This window comes from Heterocephalus glaber, unplaced genomic scaffold, assembly GCF_053883595.1.
Source record: "Heterocephalus glaber isolate CG9 unplaced genomic scaffold, H.glaber_assembly_v1.0 deba00001442, whole genome shotgun sequence".
Lineage (NCBI taxonomy): Eukaryota > Metazoa > Chordata > Mammalia > Rodentia > Bathyergidae > Heterocephalus > Heterocephalus glaber.
Window position 1 is genome coordinate 55,227,892 of NW_028258296.1, and position 20,039 is coordinate 55,247,930.

General features: G+C 41.4%; 1 protein-coding gene across 2 annotated transcripts in view; it reads left to right on the forward strand.

Annotated features, from left to right (window-relative positions):
- The window catches only part of LOC147827762 (uncharacterized), a 66,966-nt gene that overhangs the window by 19,945 nt on the left and 26,982 nt on the right, over positions 1–20,039 (forward strand). The gene's annotated exons all lie outside the window — the stretch shown is intronic.

Consider the following 20,039-nt stretch of genomic DNA (forward strand, 5'->3'; position numbering starts at 1 on the left):
TTTCACAGCTGAGAAAACTGTGACTGAGAAATGTTAAATCCTTTGAACAGTGTCAGATCAGTTGTTCAAATTCAGTCAGAGTGACTCTGAGTCTGGATGCTGAAGCGCTTTGTAGTATTCTCCATGAGGGCAAGGGGAGCACCTTTCACTTCCTTTGAGTGTGGGTGGGAGATTTTTGGAGAAAGTCAGAAAGCGATGGGGTGAGATGGAGTCTGGGCTGGGCCATGTTGGATGGCTCCATAGCTGTGTGATCAGCGACTTTCTCAACCAGAGATGCCTCTCAGCGTCTCGTGGGCCCGTCTGTCAAGGGCAGTCTGTGAAATTCCTGCACGTATTCGGTTTTCACTCCTTTCCTTGTCTCATAAGATGCAACTCACTATTTATTTATGGTTTAATTATCCAATTAGTGGATTATTAAATCCCTTGATTTTTCTCATCTCTCCTATTCTTATTATATTTAGGGATATTTGTTACTATTTACATGAAGTTAAGGAAGAGCAGGGCCTTAAATTCCTGTGAGAGGAGCTAGAAAAATGAGGTCTAAGTGACTGGTTAGACATACTGTTTCGTTACTGTTTGAAGTCTTGAACCTTGAGCAAACATCTGGGTCTTAATTTCCTCATCTGTAAATGAGAAAATATTCCTTGTCTTCTACATTACAGAGTTGTTTTGAGGATCAAATTATAGTCATGAAAGACCTTTGGAGAACATAGACTTATACATAATCGCAAGGTATTATTATCATTGCCTTCATTACAAAATGAGAGTCTATCCTTTTTTAAAAAAAACTAAAACAATAATTGTGCTCTATCTGTAAATTACCTAAATTAAACCCGTGCCTTCATTTATTCTTCAACTGAAATAGTTCTCAATCCACTCTCTTATTCTTTGATCTTTATACGTGATGTCTGACTTAAAGAAAGTTGATATTTGCCCTGTCCAGTATGGTAACCAATATCCACATGCAGCCATTTAAATTTAAAATACTTGGAATGAAATCTAAAAATCAGTTTCTTAGTCACACTGGCTTCATCTTAAGTACTTAGGCATCACAGGTAGTTAGTGGCTACTATATTGGTCAGTATTTGTAGAGAAAACATTTCCATCTTTGCAGGAAGTTCTGTTGGGCAACACTGTTCTTGATTTCCTTGAATTCCATTTTTCCATGCTTTTTCTGATGAAGCCAAGCTAGTTGTTCTTCAGTTAATAAGTCAGTGTACTCACCAATGATTAAATCACAGAATATCAAGAGTTAAAGATGTTAGACATTGTCTACTCCAATTTCTTAATTCTATAGATGAGAAAATTTAAGCCCAAAGAGGTGAGATTCATTCTCAAGCCCATGCTTTTTCCCCAGTGTAACTATAAATGAGTGATAGAATAGGCTTACATTTCTCTTCTAGGATTGCTAATACTGACTGTCATAGAAGAAAATTTGCCTGAGACAAAACTGGCCAGTTCTTGCTATTGTCAGTGGACATTCTTGTGCCCCTCCTGCTTTGCCCTGGGGATAGAATTCAGGGCCTTTGCACTGAGCTACATTCCAGACCTTTTTACTCTTTATTTTGCGATGGGGTCTTGCTAAGTCACTAAATTGTGCAGGCTGAGTTTGAACTTGTGATCCTCCAGTCTCAGCTTCCCAGAGTGCTGGGATCACAGGCCTGGGCCACCACACTCAGTGTCAGTGGATATTCTTCTGCCTGACCAGGACCTGCTGCTGAGCTGTCACTGTGTCACAACAAAGATATGTTGGAAGCTGGTTAAAACTTGCTCCCACCACTACCTCTGTGAAATTACAAGTGCTCTGGAAGGCTGGCTGCTTGGAAAATTAGAACAGTGATTCAGAATTTGAATAAATTCCCCAGGCCCAGCTCAGTCCCCTGGGATAGGCCTTGCTTCCACTTTACACAGTCATTTAATTCATGAAACAGTGGAGCTTTACTTAAACTTTTCGGGATTGTGGATTGGGGATTGTTGTTCCTCAAGATGAGTACAAGATGGGTGTAAGACGCTCTTGTACATAACTCTTGGTACATGGTAGGTGCTGGTAGATGTTCAATTCTCTTCCCTGCAGATCTACCACTTTCACCTCCATCCTCTCACCAGCTGCCAGCCCTTTCCTAGATAACCAACACTTTCTATTTCTATCTTCTAGTTTCATTTCTTAAAGTTTTTATCTTTTTGATTCATAGTTGTTGGTGGTGTTGATGGTGGTGGTGGTTAATTGTTTCTTTTTTGAGACAAGGTCTCACCTCACAGTTCAGGTTGTCCTTGAACTTACTGTGTAGCCCAGACTGCCTTGAAGTCCTGGCGATCCTCCTGCCTCAGCCTCCTGAGTGCTGGGGTTGCAGGCATGTGCCACCATGCCTAGCTTTTCCTTGATTAACCTTGAGAGGCCACACAAGTGACATTGTACTCATAATTATGAAGGTATGAGGGGGAATATATTTAAATTTATCATCGAGACATTTAGCATAAACTGAGTCCCCTGGCAAACACCATTATCCCAGCTATTCAGGAGGCTGAGGCAGGAGGGTTTTGAGTGTGAGACCAGCCTGAGCAACATAGCGAGACTATCTCAAAACACCAAAAAAAGGCATTTAGCTTCAAATCACAGGATCTTGTTGATATAAAACCACATCTAGAGATAACAGGGCAAATTTGAAGTAGCAAATATGCCAGAAACTTCGATGTGGTTGCTCTGTCCCTCCAATATGTACCTGGATTGATTAACAGTGAGGTCCATTCTGCAGGTGAGATGAATGTCAGGACCTTATTTGGAAAGAGCTAGGAACCTGAGAATGAAGCACACGTACTGGCAGGACTGAGTCCAGTTTTTGTGGAACCTGAAGCTTATTCAATTTGGTGGACCAATTTGAAAAAAGGAATACTCAGAACTTATTTAGATGCAGGGCCGTGGAAGGAGCCTGGGAAAGGGACCGGGCCTGACCTAATGTCCCATTCATTGGCTTTGTGGATGGGCCCCACTGGGACACTTGCTTTATGCTTAAGGTGGGCCCTGACGGACTGGAGAGGGGGTCCTGGGAGGGACAATTTTGGATATAACAGGCTAACTGCATCAGTGCCTTTTATAACCTCATCTTGCATGGAAGCTGGGTGGGGGAGGAGGGGATAATTTGGGCCCCGTGAGAGAAGTCTGGGGCGCTGAGAGGCCTAAGGAGGGCAAGGATCTCTTCCAAGGCGGGAAAGGGGCTCCACTTCAGTATTGTCTGCATTTATGTTTGCAGTTGTACTTAGCTTAATGAAGGAATAACATATTCATTTTTTTCATTCCTTGTTCTCTATGAAAATAACCCCTTCCCAACCTGCCTTCTCCTGATGTACCCCAAATACACACACAAAACATGCACACGCACATGCACGCTCACAAGTTCAACAAATGGAAGCCCATTCCCTTGGTAATGATTTCCCATAAGGATGAATTTACGGATTGTACAGAATTTAGGAAGTCAAGTTTTTCAGAAGAGAAGGTTTGTTGTTGTTGTTCTTATCTTTTTAATCCCCTTACTAAAAAATTATTGCTACTTCTGCAATAGTAACAATATCCTCAGTGAGTTTAGGAAGAGAATTCTACTCTGGCCTGCTTTTCATAATCATAGATAACTTCAAAATATCCTAATTGAGTTGACGTCTCATACATACTTACAAGTGACCTATGCCTGAGGGAAATTTGGGTGGGAAAGATGGGATAAGATCCATTTATTTATTCCTGTGTCAAATGAAGGCAAGGAGAAAATATTTCTTTTACAAAAAATATATGCTCAACAATTGATGGTTCAAAAACCAATGTTATTTTAAAGCATTAAACTTGGTACTTGACTGACCCTCAATGAAAATAATGCCTTATTCTGTTGAAGAAAAATGCGCAGGGGAAATAATGAGACCATGAGAAGCGAAAGCACACAGTGTTCCTGCACAATGGAGCCTAAACCCATCCTTGTCCTAGGATCCCCAGTCTCAGGAACTGATCTCTCCCTCCTCCCAATGGAGAGGTCCCCTTATCTGCTTAGAAAGTGGGGTTGCTAGTGACCCAGCAGGTCAGGCTGCTTTTTGGTTTAACTGCTGGCTATTTCAAATTTAAATTTAACATCATGCTGCAGCTCTAACCATCACACTTTCAAAGTCCACGCCATACTGTTCCATGATGCACAGGAGCATTAGCAAATGCACACAAGGCATTCTCCCCATGACAAAGTCCCTGTCTCCTTTCTTACCCAGGTTTTGCATATCAAGCTTTAGCTATGCTGAGGACTCCACCTCTGTGGCCAATGCCTTATCAAGCTATCCTCTTATCCTCAGAAAGTCCCAGTCTTGTTACTTCTCCCAGTAGGGCTCCGTCATAGGATGGAAGTACTTAAGGCCAAACCATGCTGGTGGTCAGACCGTTTCCTAAGAGATGTAGTTCCACAGCCTTGAGAGGCTTTAAACCCTAACAGCCGAGTCTGCTGAACAAATGCCATTTTCTGAAGGGAGGAAAAGGAGAGTTAAAGAAAGATCAGGCACAAAAGATTACTTCTATTTATGTTGTACCTGAAGAATCTACAGGACAGTCTGATGGTGATGTCTACTGGAGCCTGTGGATTGAAAAAGCTAGCTAGTATTCAGTTTCAGCAGGCATTATTTTAGTACTTGCTTTCTATATGTCAGATACTGTGTTCAACAGGATGTTAGGATAGAGATGTTTGACTTGAGAGTCATCTGTTTGTAAGCAACAACTGAAACTATGCAGAATCACCTAGAAAAAGTATGTCAAATGAAAAGAAAAGTCTTGGGATGGATCACTCGGGATCCCCAACATTTTGTACGTATGTATGTATGTATGTATACGCAGTAATGAGGATTGAACCTAGGCCTTTCATACCCTTCTTACTGGCTATATCCTCAGCACCCCTCCCTTAAAATTTTTTATTATGAGACAGGTTCTAGGTAAGTCACTAAATTGCCCAGACTGGGCTCAAACTTGCAATCCTTCTAGAATTATAGGAGTGCACCACCATGTCTGGCAATGCCAATATTTAATGAAAGGGTAGAAGAAACAGCTGAGAAAGAAATGAGAAGAAGTAAAAAAATGGTGTCACAGAAATCGTGTCAGGGAGAGAGCTCTAAGAGGCATTACAAAGTCCATAATGCAAATCTCACAAAAGGGTCAGGCGAGGTGTAGATGAGGAAGTACCTTCTGAATTTGACAATTTGAAGCCGTTTGTGACTTTGGTGAAAGCAATGTCTGTGAAGTGGAGTGGGCGGAAGCATGGTATGATCATCTTGTTATATGTGGGAATTATGTTTTCAAATTCTTATATATGTATACTGTCTTTGGCTCCTGTTTCTCACTCTGTTTGTCTTCTCTCCTTCTCTTTAATGCAAAATTATTGACTGATTTTCTACTTAGTGATTCCTTTACTTTCCCTAAGGTTTCTTCATTGTTTCCTCAACTGTCTGTATGATTCCCTAACACTTTCAGGACTCTCCTGAGTTCCAAACACATTTGCAGTTACCCATGGACACCTCAACCTTGATCTTCTGTTGACATCTTAAGCAAAACAAAACACACACTTTCATGTAGAAAGTCTGAGTCTCCTCCTACATTCCTACTCCTACTTAAATACTACCATCTTTCTTCTGGTCCTTGAAGGTAAAAATCTCAAACAAATCCAATTTCCCTCTTCATTATTACATCCAAGTAATCATGAGGGTTTATTGACTTTGCCTTAGAAATGCCTCCAAATTCTGCAGTTTTGTTCTCCATTTAACACTTCATATATATTCCTTTTGGGATTTATTTTATCTTAATTTTGAGTATGAGTGTGTGTCCTCTAAGTCCTGAGTTTCTTGAGGTCATTGCCTTATTTATTCTTATAACCCTGCCCCAGCATAGTACCTAGTACCTGGTGGACACTCATCAGATATTTTTTGAGTAAATGAATGAATGAGTGAATGAATGAATGAATGAATGACATTTTCTTTACATCCAGAAGCTTCTAGAACTATTTCTGTCCTTGTGGATCTGCCATATATGTTACCCACTGAGCTGCCTGCCCAACCCAGTTCCCTTGTTTTAGCTGTACTTGGGTGACAGGTAACTGTGCCCAAAGAAGATTGGATGCATTAAACCAACCAGTCATGAATTTTTCCCTCCAGCAGAGGAAAGCACTTCTCAGAAAGAGGGTTCAGATAAGAAGAGTGATAGATAACCTGGTCTTCAGGGGATGGGCACAAGAGTAATTACTGGAGAGCAATTACTCCATCACTGCGAGCATACTCTCTTCCCAAGGTCGACCCCAGTCTAGCTCAGAATAGGAACCCAGTAAGTGCCAGTTAAACAAATGAACAAACCAGTGGGCAAGAGCTTGAGTGCTGAGCAGAATGTGGATCTGGTCCCTGATGGCAAAGAGGCACCACTTTCATAGCACCAGGGAAGACACCAGCCCTCCTTTGTTCCCCCAAATGTGTACATAGTGGCTGATATTTTGAGGACAGCCATATTTCTTAAAGTGGACTGGACTGACCTGAAGAAGTCAACCCACTTTGAGGCTTATCCTGGCCACATAGGAAAGAATAGCTAGGATATGGGCTCCTAACTCCCCTGTCTGGGGAGACTTTGGGCCCTCTGTCCTTTGTAGCACTCAGTCTTGATTTGCAGAGAGCCCCACATTCACTGGGGGATTTTTCTGATGCTTTTTGTTTTTTGATACTAGGAATCGAACTCAGGGCTTTGCACTTGCCAGGCAGGCGCAGCCCCACTGAAGTACATCCCTGGCCCTCTGATCCCTTTAATTTAGAGGCCTTTTTTTTTTGGCAACTTCATTGACTTTTCCCCCATACAGCAACGGATGTGGAACATTTTTGTTTTTCTTCTCCTGAGATGAGGAGAGCTGGTATATTTTCTGAGGCCAATATCCCAACACCCTGTCTTCAGGGGGCCACCACTGTGTAAACCTGGGCACTTCGGGGAACCTTCCTGGACCACACGTTTTTCATCTGTCAAATGAAGACATTGTCGGACTTAACCAAATTCTCCTGTGCTGTGATTTGGGGTTTGAATATGTCCCTCACTGCCACCGCCACAGAGGCCCTCCTGTCTCAGCAGCATGGAAAGCTGAGGATCTCAGTTAAGGAAACAAAAACGATACATTAAAGCTCTGTATATACACAAAAGACAAAATGAGAATTGGAAGGATGGACTAATAATTCACCTTATGAAAGGTTTCTTAATTTGCAAAACTATTGATTTATTTATTTTTCATTCACCCATTATGTTTTAAAGCCTGTTATGGAGGCAGGTGTCGGTGCTCTTTCAGAATTCCTTAAAAGTATACTTTTCAATAGTTCAAATCGAGGTTCCCTGTTACCAAGGGTCTTTCCCTGAGTCCCTCACTTGCCAAGGCTGCTCATACTCATAGGTACCAACCCTTGCAAACAGGAGAAAATGAGGAAGGAATCCTTACCTTCCCCTGGTCTTCAGCCACAAAATCCGTCTCCAGTAAAGAAATCTATGGAGGCCAGAAAGACTGTGTGTTACTCTACTTAAGTGTTGAGCCATCCTGCTGGCTGGGCAGCCAGTACCAATCTCTGATAGAGGAAGACTCATACTTGGTATCAGAGGACAAGTCTGTGTATCTCCTGTCCTCCAGGTGGCCCAGCAGTGCCTCTGGGGAGAAAATGATTACACCATTCCTAGGCATTTTCCATCACTAGAGACAGCTCATGATCAAGAGGTAACAATTCACCATTATATGACCATTGCACTGTATAATCAATTGTGGGATTTGCTACTCCTTTTGATTCTCAAAGGCAGGTGCAATTGCTATTGTTATTCCTATTTTACGTAGAACAAAAGGCTGCCTGGTCTGCAACCCAAGTCTTCTGGTTCCATATTTTTCCTTTCTTTTCCCAGAGTGTCCTGGGCAACTGTCAATGATGCTCCCACCCAGCTTGACACCACCCCTGGTCGGTGTATCTCAGAATCAAAGGTGGTCTAGTATTTCTCAATTTCCAGAGACTTAGCTGCACACAAAAGGCCTTCCTTTCCACAAGAGCAAAGCCCCTAGTTTGGGAGGAGCTCTGTGATCTGGGATTTGGGGCAGAGTCCCCGCTTCCCTCTTATGTTGAAGTCCCTGAGCTCTTCCTCAAAAAGTGGGAAAACATCCCTCTCCCTGCATCTCATTTCCCATTTCCCTCTAAAGAGACCGCAGAGTGATGGAAATCAGAGCCAAGGATGGACTTTACCACCAGGTATAGCTAAGGGAAACCTTCCAGGCAGGAGTCAAAGAACAGCCCAAACTGCTGAGAGCTCCCTCTTGAGCAGGAAATGCAGGAGGCAGAGGAAAGGTGCACCTGTCTGCAGGCAGCAGAGGAAAGAGCAGAACCTTCACATTCTGCAGAGGAATCTAAGTTTCCTTGGTTTTGCCCCACTTCCTGCACTGGAACCCCAGTACTCTATGTATTTCTCTGTTCATTTGCTCCACCCACTATACATGTATTGCTAGGCTCTGATTTGGGAACTGGAATAAAATATTATAAAAAACAATTCTGTCTTCCTGGAGTTTACATTCTAGCAGGGTAAGTATAAGGTCAGGAGGTTTAGAGCAGGTATTCTCTGCAAGGATCCCAAAGAACCAGATGACCAATTTGTTTCCATTCCATCCTCTTCTGCACAGACAAAAACCACTTCCAGGATAGGACACAGCTCAGCTGGCTAGGGAAACTCTTGACCGGAGGTAACCAGAAGTCACTAGCTAGTATTACGTTCTGACTCTCTTCATATCTCTTTAGAAGGAAAGCTTCACAAGTTGAAGATTTCAGTCCTCTGTAATATTCAAGAGCAGAAACAACAGCTTTCTTTGTTTTTGTTTTCCCTTTGTCTTAGTTACTTTTTCATTGCTGGGACAAAATACCTAACACCCATAAATTGAACAAGGAAAGGTTATTTCATCTCACAGTTTGTAGAGGCTTCAGTTCATAGTCAGCTGGCACCAAGGGAGAGTGGCATGGCAGAGGGGCATTGCAGAGGAGAAACAGTCCATGGCAGAGCAGGCAGGAGGCAGCAGGCCACAAAAGCAGCACGCCTGTCTTCCTTCCCTCCCTTTATATCCCATCCAGGCTATAAGACTATTGATTGGTGCCACGGACACCCAGGGTGGGGCTTCCCATTATCCACATCCAGGACTATGTTAAACCAATCAGTGGATTAATTTAGTACCACATGCCCTTAATCTCAGTATCACACGCCCAGGATCCAGCCTGCTCTGAAAAGCACCACCTATGAGTGCATGAGGCTTTGGGGGAACATCTATATACAAGCCATAACACTCCTGATGGAACAATCCAACAAAGAATATCTATATGTCATGTGTGGATTACGTACATGCACATTTGTGTTCCCACATATTTGTGGAGTATCTTATCAGACTCATTTATCAGGTGTTTGTGTGTGTGTTGGGGGGGGGGGCGAACCAGGATCTCAGATTCAGAAAGGACTTTGGAGATTTTTCAGCTCCTTCAGTTACAAATGGCAAGAGGGGAGCAACCATTATAAGTGATTAAGAGTAGGTGCTTAGCTGTGTGTGGTGGTACACACCTGCAATCCCAGAACTCTGATAGATGAGGCAGGAGGATAACAAGTTTGAGCTCTGCCTGGGCAACTTATTGACTTAGTGAAAAACCTTTCTCCAAATAAAACAAAAAGGGGCTGTCGATGTAGTTCAGTGGAAAGGTCCTGGGTTCAATGCCCAATACAAAAAAAAAAAAAAAAAAAAAGGCTCTGGAGTGAGAAATGGTTCAGTTCCTGGCATCATCATTTAATGTTGATGAGGATTTCTTCATCTTTAGATCACTTACTTATTTAGTTCTCAGTCTCTCTTTCTCTGAAACAGAGCATATTGCTGTAGAGGTTACATTACAAAGTAAAACATCCAACATGGTGCCTGCCTCTATACGAAGCTGTCATTTTCTAGCAAGGAGAAGTGACTTTCCCAAGTCACACATCTAGCTAGAGATAAACGAGGTTTTCCAACTCCCTGTCATGTGCTTTTTTTCCATGTCCACTGCACTGTGCCAGAAAAGAGTAGAAGGTCAGGTGAGCTGTGGAACTTAATTAGAAGTGGATATTATGATACCTTAAAGGAAAAAAAATTCAATTCTTATTTATTGAGAGCTACTTTGTGTCAAATACTATCCTGTTTTCCATATGTGTGATCTCATCAGTCTTTACAGAGACCCCACATGCCCTTATTATTATCCCTTCCCTAGAGATGGGAAGCGTAAGAGGCTTAGGTGGAGTAATTTACACAAACCTTGGTTTGTCTGACCGACGCTGGAGCCCAGCCTTACTTCACACTGCGGTGAGAGTACTGCACGTGTAACTGCAAGGCAAAAGGGACTGAAACAAGGCTGTGGGTGGACACCTCTTCAGCTGTCACTCTCTCAGTGGCTGCCCCTCCCTGAAACTGTCATTTGTGCAAGAACGCTGTATGACTGGAGTGCACAGTGCTCGTCTCGCTGTATCGGGGAATCTGTGTAGACAAACGAAGAGCCTACTACCATTTAGACCATAATTCCAGAGGAGCAAACTCTGCATGCACCTTGATGTCGGGGGGAAGGTGTTTTATTTCCAGTGTGAAATGCCAAATAAGTCCAGGAATGATAAAATCACCCTAGTTTTTCTTATGAACTCCTAGAAGTCATCTTTGTTGGTATAAATGAGATCATTTAGTCTAATTAGTTCCAAGCTTAATTAGCAGTAATTATCCCAACATGGGAGTAATATCCGAGCAGGAAGTGCCGAGTCCTCGATTAGATAGATCTCTAATTGGTGTTACAATATTGTAATTAAAGCGTGTTTGTACGCCTCTGCCGCAGCACGCGATTTGTTTCATGTCTGATTAAACAGGGAGAACCGGCAGCCTTTGAGGGGGCCAGCATTTTAGATCTGACTCACGTAACATGTCAGTCTTATGTCAAAAGAGATTTGAGGACCTGCCTCTGTGGTCCAGGTGAGGGTCCTGTGATGAGCTGAGGGCATTTTGCCAAGAGGATTCACACTCTGCCTGGTGGGCCCTCCCACTGCCGTGAAGCATATGCAGGAGAATTCGAGTGTCTGGTTCAAGGGTCTTTTTTAAGTTTGATACTTTGGAGAGGGGATTCAGATATAATTCAGAGAAGACTGCGAAGAGAATAATAATAGCTATCATTTATTGAGCATTTACTACGTGCCAGATGCTGTGCTAAATACTTTAAATATCAAAACTAATTAAAACTTCAAAGAAACCCTCTGAGCTCGCTTATTAAAATCCCCTGTTTATAACTGAGGACATGAAGACGAAGGACTTGCTCCACTAGGCTAATTCTGGGATTTCTTCAGGCCTCACCTTGAAAATCGCTCCTGAGGAGCTCACCTCTGACCCCCAGACCAGCTTAGCTCCCCCACATAGCTCCTGGTAATTCTTTTTTCCTTTCTTTTTTTTTTTTTTTGGTACCGGGGATAGAACTCGGGACCTTGCGCTTGCAAGGCAGGTGGTGGGACCACTGAGCTAAACCCCCGGCCCCTCCTCGTAATTCTTTTTCACACTTTTTACTGTAATTTAACTGTCGATCTTCCCCACCAAACCATAAGCTCATTTCTGCCTCATTCACTGCTTTTTGTCCACTGCCCAGCACTTAGCAAAGCACTGGCTGTATAGCAGGTGTGGAAGAAATAAGAGGCAAATCAATTGTCAGAAGTCGCACGACTTACTAGTCACCCAACTTACTAGAACCAAATCTAGCTCTATGTGGTTCTCATGTCTGCTCTTTCCATTACATCATACTTCCTTTTTTAAATGTTAAAAAAAAATCTAAAGTGAAGTCTCTAGATAGTCTAATAAACACATATTTGGGGAGAAGGTGAGGAAATAGAGATTTTTCTTTCATCTCATTTCAAAATGCTCCCTTACAATTTTGCAATAGATCCTTTAGCCACTCATTAATATTTATCTGCTTAATGCTTCAACCTTATGTTACAATTTAGAGATTTTTGCTCATACTGTAATAAGTGATAATTGAATTTAATAGCCCTGAGAGAATTGGCATAAACCATATAGAATGCATGTGCATTTATATCACTGGATCCAGCAAATTCTTTAAATGTAATTAACACTCTAGGAATCTGTATTTCAGTGATTCCTAGCTATGTTTTTGTCACTATTCAAGAATGTCTGACTATTATGTTGTGGGTTTTTTTGTTTGTTTTGTTTGTTTTTTGGTACCGGGGATCGAACTCAGGTCCTTGCACTTACGCAGCAGGCGGCGAAACCACTGAGCTAAATCCCCCGCCCTTGTCTATTATGAACAGTCACACAAACTTCTCAGGAATATTTTTTGCAAATTAACTTTGTTAAATATTTAAGTGAAAATGTGCCTCCTGATACATTGTGGGGGAAATAAGAAGGACACTAGATCAGAATAGTGCCGATGCCTTTAAAACTTTGGAAATCATTGCTACTTAATCTTATTCACCTCTGAAACACATTCAAGGATTCAGAGGCTTAGAAAGAATTTTTGTGTATTAATTGAAAACATTTTAAAAACATATATATTTATTATTATTACTATGAGACAGAGTCTTACTATGTTGCCTAGCTGGCCCTACATTGCTGAGCTGAAGCAATCCTCCTGCCTCAGCCTCCTGAGTAACTGAGACTATAGGTGTGTACCAGCACACTTAGCTAAAAACCTATACTGTCTTTTCTTTAAATGAGTAGATGATGCTTGCACAAAGTATAAAATTCACAAAAAGGTATAAAGGACAAGCCTCCTCTTCCCTTCCCCAGCCACTCTAGTGATAACCAGTTTTGCATGCTTTATGTAAATATATACACCATTTATTTGTTTATTTGGGGTTTTTTGGAGATAGATTATCACTATGTAGCTCAGGCTGGCCCTTGAACTCACTATGTAGCCCAGGCTGGCCTCAAACTCTTGGCAATCGTCCTGCCTCAGCCTCCTCAGTGCTGGGATTACAGGCACGCACCACCACACCTGGTGACATCTTTAAAAGTATTAGCTCTTTTTTTTTTTTTTTTTTTTTTTTTTTTTGGTACCAGGGATCAAACTCGGGTCCTTGTGCTTGCAAGGCTGGCAGCGGAACCACTGAGCTAAATCGCCGGCCCAAAAGTATTAGCTCTTGATAACATACCACTAAACATATAAGGTACACTAAACATAATAAAAAAATTAGTTCATTTTCTAGTCAAGGCAAAAAAAAAAAAAACAGAAGTGAGAATGAGAAATTACATAGAAACCAAAAGCACACAGTTCTGTATTTTCTTGCAACACTATTACTAAACATTGCAGTGATGTATTGGAATTTGAAATGTCACTAATGAATGAGAAATGCTTGACTCATGACAATGTGACATCAAGCTTGAGTCCTGAATCTTCCTTGGCCCCCCCCTTTTCCCAGTACTAGGGATTGAACTCAGGTCCTTGTACTTGCCAGGCAGGTGGCAGAACCACTGAGCTAATCCCAGCCCTGCCCTTTAGTCTGACTCCTAAAATGGTGCTTCAGTGAGGCTGTTGCTTTCGATACCAGCAGTGGTGAGGCCAAGGCAGTAGGCTCTGCTCAGCAGTTAGCAACTTCACCACTGCTGGCCTCCTGTCACTAGAGGAGAGAGGTGAGAAAATGAAGATGAATTCACTCACTCCTGTTACCATCAAAAGAGAAATGTCCATTTATACAAAGGGCATCGTCGTTACGTTGTTTTGTGTGGACAGGGTTGAGGAATCTTTTGGAGAACTATTTTAGTGCAAAAGAAAATCCAAAAAGCCTCCCACGGTTATTACACTAAAATTTGGGACTATTTTTGGCTTTTGAAAGTCAGAAATGACCAAACCATGACATTAAAATAATTGAATTTGCATTTGGACAAGTAACAGATAAAGAGGTTTAAAACTGTTGCAGTGGGAGTATCTTGGGTACTCGAGAAGCACACTAGCTATGGACATCATTAGCTTATTAGAGTTTGTATTTAGGATTTGTTGAGCCCTACACATGCCAGGCTCTGTAGCAAACTTGGTGGCCTATGAACTGATAGTGTTACATTATTAATCCTCTCATTTTATTTATCAAAGACTTGCCAACAGTCCCTGTAGCTTTTCATTTCACCAAGATTCACCTTGGGTGGGGAGAGATTCTTGTGCCTTTTTATGACCATTCAAGGCTCTCGTGACCCTGAGTAGAGCCTGATTCTCTTCCCCAAAGTATCTTTGGTAGACAAAGGACTACTGCAGCGGAATGTCCTGTGTCACCTAGAAACACAGTAACTTTTTCTCTTTGTTTTAAATGTTCTGTTCCAAGCTAGGCATGATGGCACACACCTGTAATCCCAGCACCCTGGGAGGCTTGGGCAGGAGGATCCCAAGTTCAAGGCCAGCCCTGGCAACTTAGTGATTTAACAAGACTGTATCTCAAAATTTTAAAAATGTAGCTCATCGCTTCTCGGCCTTTTGGCTAAGATCAAGTGTAAAAATGTAGCTCAGTGTGAAGACCCTGGGTTCAATCTCCAGTACTGAAAGAAAAGTTCTCTTCCAGTGTGTCCATTGGCGCAGTTGTATTCCAATTTTTAGTTTAGAAGATATAACCACTAGACCTGGAACAAAGTGGCTCTAGTTTTAGGCTTAACTTTTTTTTCTTTCTGTATGGAAAAGTAAAGTTCTACTTTGTTTCCCTGGGCCTTGATTTTTTTTATTTGTAATGATATGTTGGACCACTTGATCTCTAAGGCCCCTTCTGTTTTAGTCATTCTCCCAGGCTACCACTTGAGCTTCTGAACAGTGCTTCTGCTTTTATGGTTTTTCTACCAATACCATGTGTGTGTACATGTGTGTACATGTGTTATGTGTGTGTGTTGTTCATGGCATCAAGCTAAGTGAATGTGGCTATGGTCAGTACAAAGAATCAAAATATTATGTCTATCAGGAAAAACTTTAAATGTTTTTAAAATAGAAGTTAACTGATTGTTTCCCCTTTCACCCTATTTAAATTTATTTATTTTTTATGGTTCTGTTTTGTTTTGAGAGTGTCTCACTATGTAGTTCAGGCTGGCCTTGAACTCGTTATGTAGCTCAGATTGGCCTTGAACTCATGCTGATCCTCTTTTCTCAGCCTCCTGAGTGCTGGGATTACAGGTGTGTGCCACCACACCCAGCTTCTACCCAATTTACATTTAGAGAATTTTTCCCCTTAATACTTCAGCTTCTTTTTTTTTTTTTTTGGTACCAGGGATCGAACTCGGGTCCTTGAGCTTGCGGAGCAGGCGGCCAAACCACCGAACTAAATCCCCGGCCCTCCCCTTAATACTTTAGCACAACTTGAATTCTCCCTCTCAAGGTATACCCCCCAAATTCCTGGCTAACTGTTCCATCACAATATTTCCTTCTCTTGTTAGCTAATGACTATGTTACCTACTTTATTATTTCCCTACCTAATAAAGTTAGTATAGCTGTGTTTTAGGGAGGGGAATATATGCTATTCATCTTTAATATTAGCCTTCTTTCTCTCTATGCCAAGGGCTTTACATTTATTAGACTGGAAAATGGCTGTGGAAGGGAACTGAATTTCTGACAATGCCCACATATCCCATCCTGCAGACCTTTCTCCAAAGAAACTTCTGACGAACTCACTTTGGACTTTGCATTCCACAATACTTTGTGCACATGGTTTGTATCATAGTAACTTGCGTAGTTGTTTGTTCTAGTTATTCTTTTGAAGTATAAATGAAGTACAAGAGAAAGTTACCCAGACGTGGAGTTAGTTAGAAAAGTTGGTTCCATCTATGCTAATTTACTTGAGTGATTCAGGACAGTCATTGAACCTCCCTAGATCTTTTTCTTTTTTTTTTTTTCTTTTTCAAAATTTTAAGCTGGAAAGAGGGGTGAGGTTGAAATGGATTAAATGGTACTTAAGAGTCTTTTCTCGCCTTAGAATTCAAATTTCTGGCATATTGCTTTCCTAATAAGATCATAAACTTCCCAAAGGCATAAAAATCTTCTTTTTCTGCTATTTAGAAGAAATAGCAGACATAGATGGTGCTTAACAAATTCTTGTTTGGAAAGTGACTGCAGGAGAGTTAAACCTGAGGGCGTCCTCCTAAAGTCTACATCCTGCGGGGCTCCCACAGCCACCCTGGGAAATGCTGTTGTACCTGGACATCAGCCTCTGAGACCAGCGCTCTGTCCTAGTCATGAACGGAGGCACACCTAACAGCTTTGCCTTTTAAAGTAAATGTGTTTATGGTTTGTGCCGCTTTCCTCAGTAAGATCATTTCCTTGCAAGTAATGAGAGCTGTGTGTGATATGGTTGAAATCCTGTCCCTCGGCTGAGACGGAGAACTCACGTGGTGCTGAGTGGGGCCCATTATCCCAACGGCACTCACAGGAATGCTAAGTCTGGCAAATATTAACTCGGGAACCACAGCGGCAGTCAGGAGACAGCAGTCTGCCCACCTTCCTGAACTTGCCGCTTTTGGGGTACTTTCTGATTTCCCTTTCCTTGGCTTGAGCATTGCTTTTATTTCACCCTTTCATTCATTTCTCTTTCCTCTGTTAAAAAGCAAAAAACAAGATATTATGTTTCCTCCAGTTGTCTCTAATTGGAAACCCCAGTGTTCTCATTTATTTCAGACCTGAAGGCTTTTCCTTTTCTGCCTAAGCGATGCACGGTTCCTTTATCCACCCTCCCTGCCTCCATGTGACAGGCCTGGGCATTGAAGAACTGGAATCCTTCTGGGGCCTCTGGGCCCAGCTCTCATGCGGGCAGCTAGGTCTAGAATAGAAGGGCTGGGAGAGCAGCTCCAAACCATTCCTATGCGCTGGAGATGCTTGCCCTGGAGGAAGAGAAGCCTGTGATGTTTCCATATGGAGAGGAAGGGAGTGACATATCAGATGGAAGAAAGCGATCACACATCTGAATGTATGTAAAGCAAACATTTATGACTATAGGGGAGGGGTTGTGGCTTAGGTTAAAACCACAAAGGAAGTGAAGGACATTACCACTTTCCTCTTTGTGGGTAAAAGATTCTCCTTTGGCTCATCTCTTGGGCTCTGTGAAATAATCGTCCTATAGGAAAACGTTCATTACTCCTGCCCATCTAGAAAAGCATCATGCACAGTGGTTTGTGGTCCTAAAGAGTTTAGATTTGATTTTTAAAGCATAGCATAGTGTAAACCACCTTCATTGCCAAACCTGTTGTCCCAAACGTGTTCCCCTTACCTTGAACAGAAAAGGAAAGAATTAAAGCTCTCTGGAAAATGGAGAAGGAAAAATCCTCTTCCCAAGTTACCTGGACAATTTCCTTACTTCCTCTTAATTCTTCTTTGTTTTCCTGGTAGGGACCTTGTGACTGTCTTGTGTTTGCAAAGGGAATGATTAGTAGTTCTGGTTCCCCCAAAGCCAGTTTTTCTTGAAGGCCTACTATGTGCTGGGCATTTCCCCTGTATTATTTTTGGGAGATAGATTTCATTACTGCTCCCATTTCTTTTTTATAGGTGAGAAAACTGAATCAAAATAACAATAACTTTGAATGTTATACTCAAGCATGTTTGTTAGTGACACAGACCTGCCTCTCCAAAACTGGACTTTTAAAGTATTCAGTCATTGATGTCACAAACTTGAAAGTCAGGTTTTGAATCCACCAAGATGACTCTGGACAAGTTATTTGACCTTTATAAGCCCTGTGTGGTATGTCTTGTCTGGTAGGACAGTTGTTCAGGTAACGTTGGGGAAAGCCTTCTTTATGATCTTCTTATAAGAGTAAAAAGAAACAGCAGATACAGGGACACCACCCCACCTCCCACCCCCCCCAGAATGATAGTCATACACTAGTTGTGTATAGGTCAGGTTCTGGACAAGCGGTGAAATACTCCATTGGTTAAGGGAACCCTCCAATTCCTTAAACTGCTGTCCCTAGTTTCTGTTGCCCTCACTTTGCAGGAAAAGATACATTGAGGTTAAAATGGGTGTTAACACTTGGAAGAGAGAAATCATACCTCTTTACCAACAATAAAACAAAAGAGTCAAGGGCTAGTCATAGAGTTCCATTCTTCTAAGTTAAAAAAAAAAAGGTGGTCTTTTTGGGGCAGCAGGGGAATGGGAGGGTAAGTAGGGAGGGAGGGTAGGTAGGGAACGCGAGGGAAGCTTTCATTGTGTACAAGGATCTCCCTACCTACACAGCCCTCAATCTCTTGCTTCTTCCGCTGCCTATGTTCAGTGTAGGGCCAGTTGTAGAGTCCACATCTCAGCTGCTTTTGATCAGAATTATTTTTTCTTCTCTGGTGATTTTGCATGAATTTTAGACCCTGGCAACTTTCAGTTGCCTGGGTCTGTTTTTCATTGTAGTTTAGCCAGGATTTTACATCTAGGTTGCATTTGAAAAGCTTTTCTTTATTTCTTCTCTGACTCTTCTGTGTGAACTCCCAATTCTGGATTTTTTTTTCCAGTTTATTTCAAATATAATATTTGTATAGTTTTTCCTGATTACAAAAGTCATAAACAGTCATAGTAGAGAATTAGAACAAAACAAAAAGAAAAAATTAATCACCCATAAACTCAGCATCCAGAGCACTATTCACATCTCATTACATTTCCTTCTGTCTTTTCTCTATATATTTCTAATCTATAGAACTTGTATGTACAAACATATATATATATATGTGTGGCAAAATTGAGGTTGAACAATGCCGTATTTTGTTTCCTGTTTTTCTCATATAACTTTTATTTTTGGTACTGGGGATACAACTTGGGACCTTGTGCTTGTGAGGCAGGCAGCGGAACCACTGAGCTAAATCCCGGGCCCAAAACTATATAACTTTTTTTTTTGGTACCAGGGATCAAACTCAGGACTTTTTTTTTCATATCACTTTGTATCATGAACATGTTTTGCATGTCCTAAAATATTTTTGCAAAAGATTTATATCGGTATGGTATTTCATCATATGAATGTAACAAGGATTAACACGCCATTCCCATTCTACTACAGCTCTAGATGCTTCTTTGTGTAAGTTTCTCATTTCCTTTTGCTTTATAAACTTTGTCCAAAGAAGGGATTATTAGGGCAATTAGGACAAAGAATATGAACTTTAAATTTTTTACTTAAAAAAGTATTTGTACCTGGTTATTTTATTTTGTTCTTTTTGTTTTTGTTTTTGTTTTTTGAGACAGCGTCTCACTGTGTAGTTCAGGCTGGCCTTGAACTCACTATGTAGCTCAGGCTGGCCTCAAATTTACAGTGATCCTCCTGCCTCAGCCTCCTGAATGCTGGGATTACAGGTGTGCACCACCACACCTGGCCCGAATCAAATTATTTTAATGCAGACAAGTCTGAGTATGACCTTTTTTAAAGCCTCTTCATATGAAGCACCAAGCTGATTTCCAGAAATGTTGCTCTAGTAGAAGAGCTGGCAAGCTAAGAGTCAAGAGCAAATCCGTCCAGTGGCCCATAAATTAAGAGTGGTTTTTATATGTTTAGGGAAAACATCAAAAGAAAAATGCAGATTATGTGAAACTCACATTTGAGACCCCTCTAAAAAGGAAATTTTGGAGCGCAGCTGAGATCATTCACTCATACATTGTCTGTGGCTGCTTCCATCCTACAGTGACAGATCCACTGAGGAGCCTCAACGGAGACTCTATGATCCACAAACCCAGAAGCATTCACTGTCTGCCTTCTACAGAAATAAGTTACTGGGTCTTGCTTTAGCACGTAATCCTACAAGCTGCATATAAGTGTTTTCATTTGACCACACATATTAACACTGAACAGTGGAATTTTCTTATTTTTGTTAATTGAAGAAGTCAACAAATATTTACCAAATATGTGCCAAAACCTCAGAAAATACGATTTATTTCTGTTTCTTTCATTATTGGCTAAAAGTTCTTTTTATAAATCAAATGAATTTTTTCTATTAATACTGTGCGAAATGTTAAATTTCAACTCAGGTATTTACATCTTTCATATCTCTTTGTAGGAGGTCTATATACTAAAAAT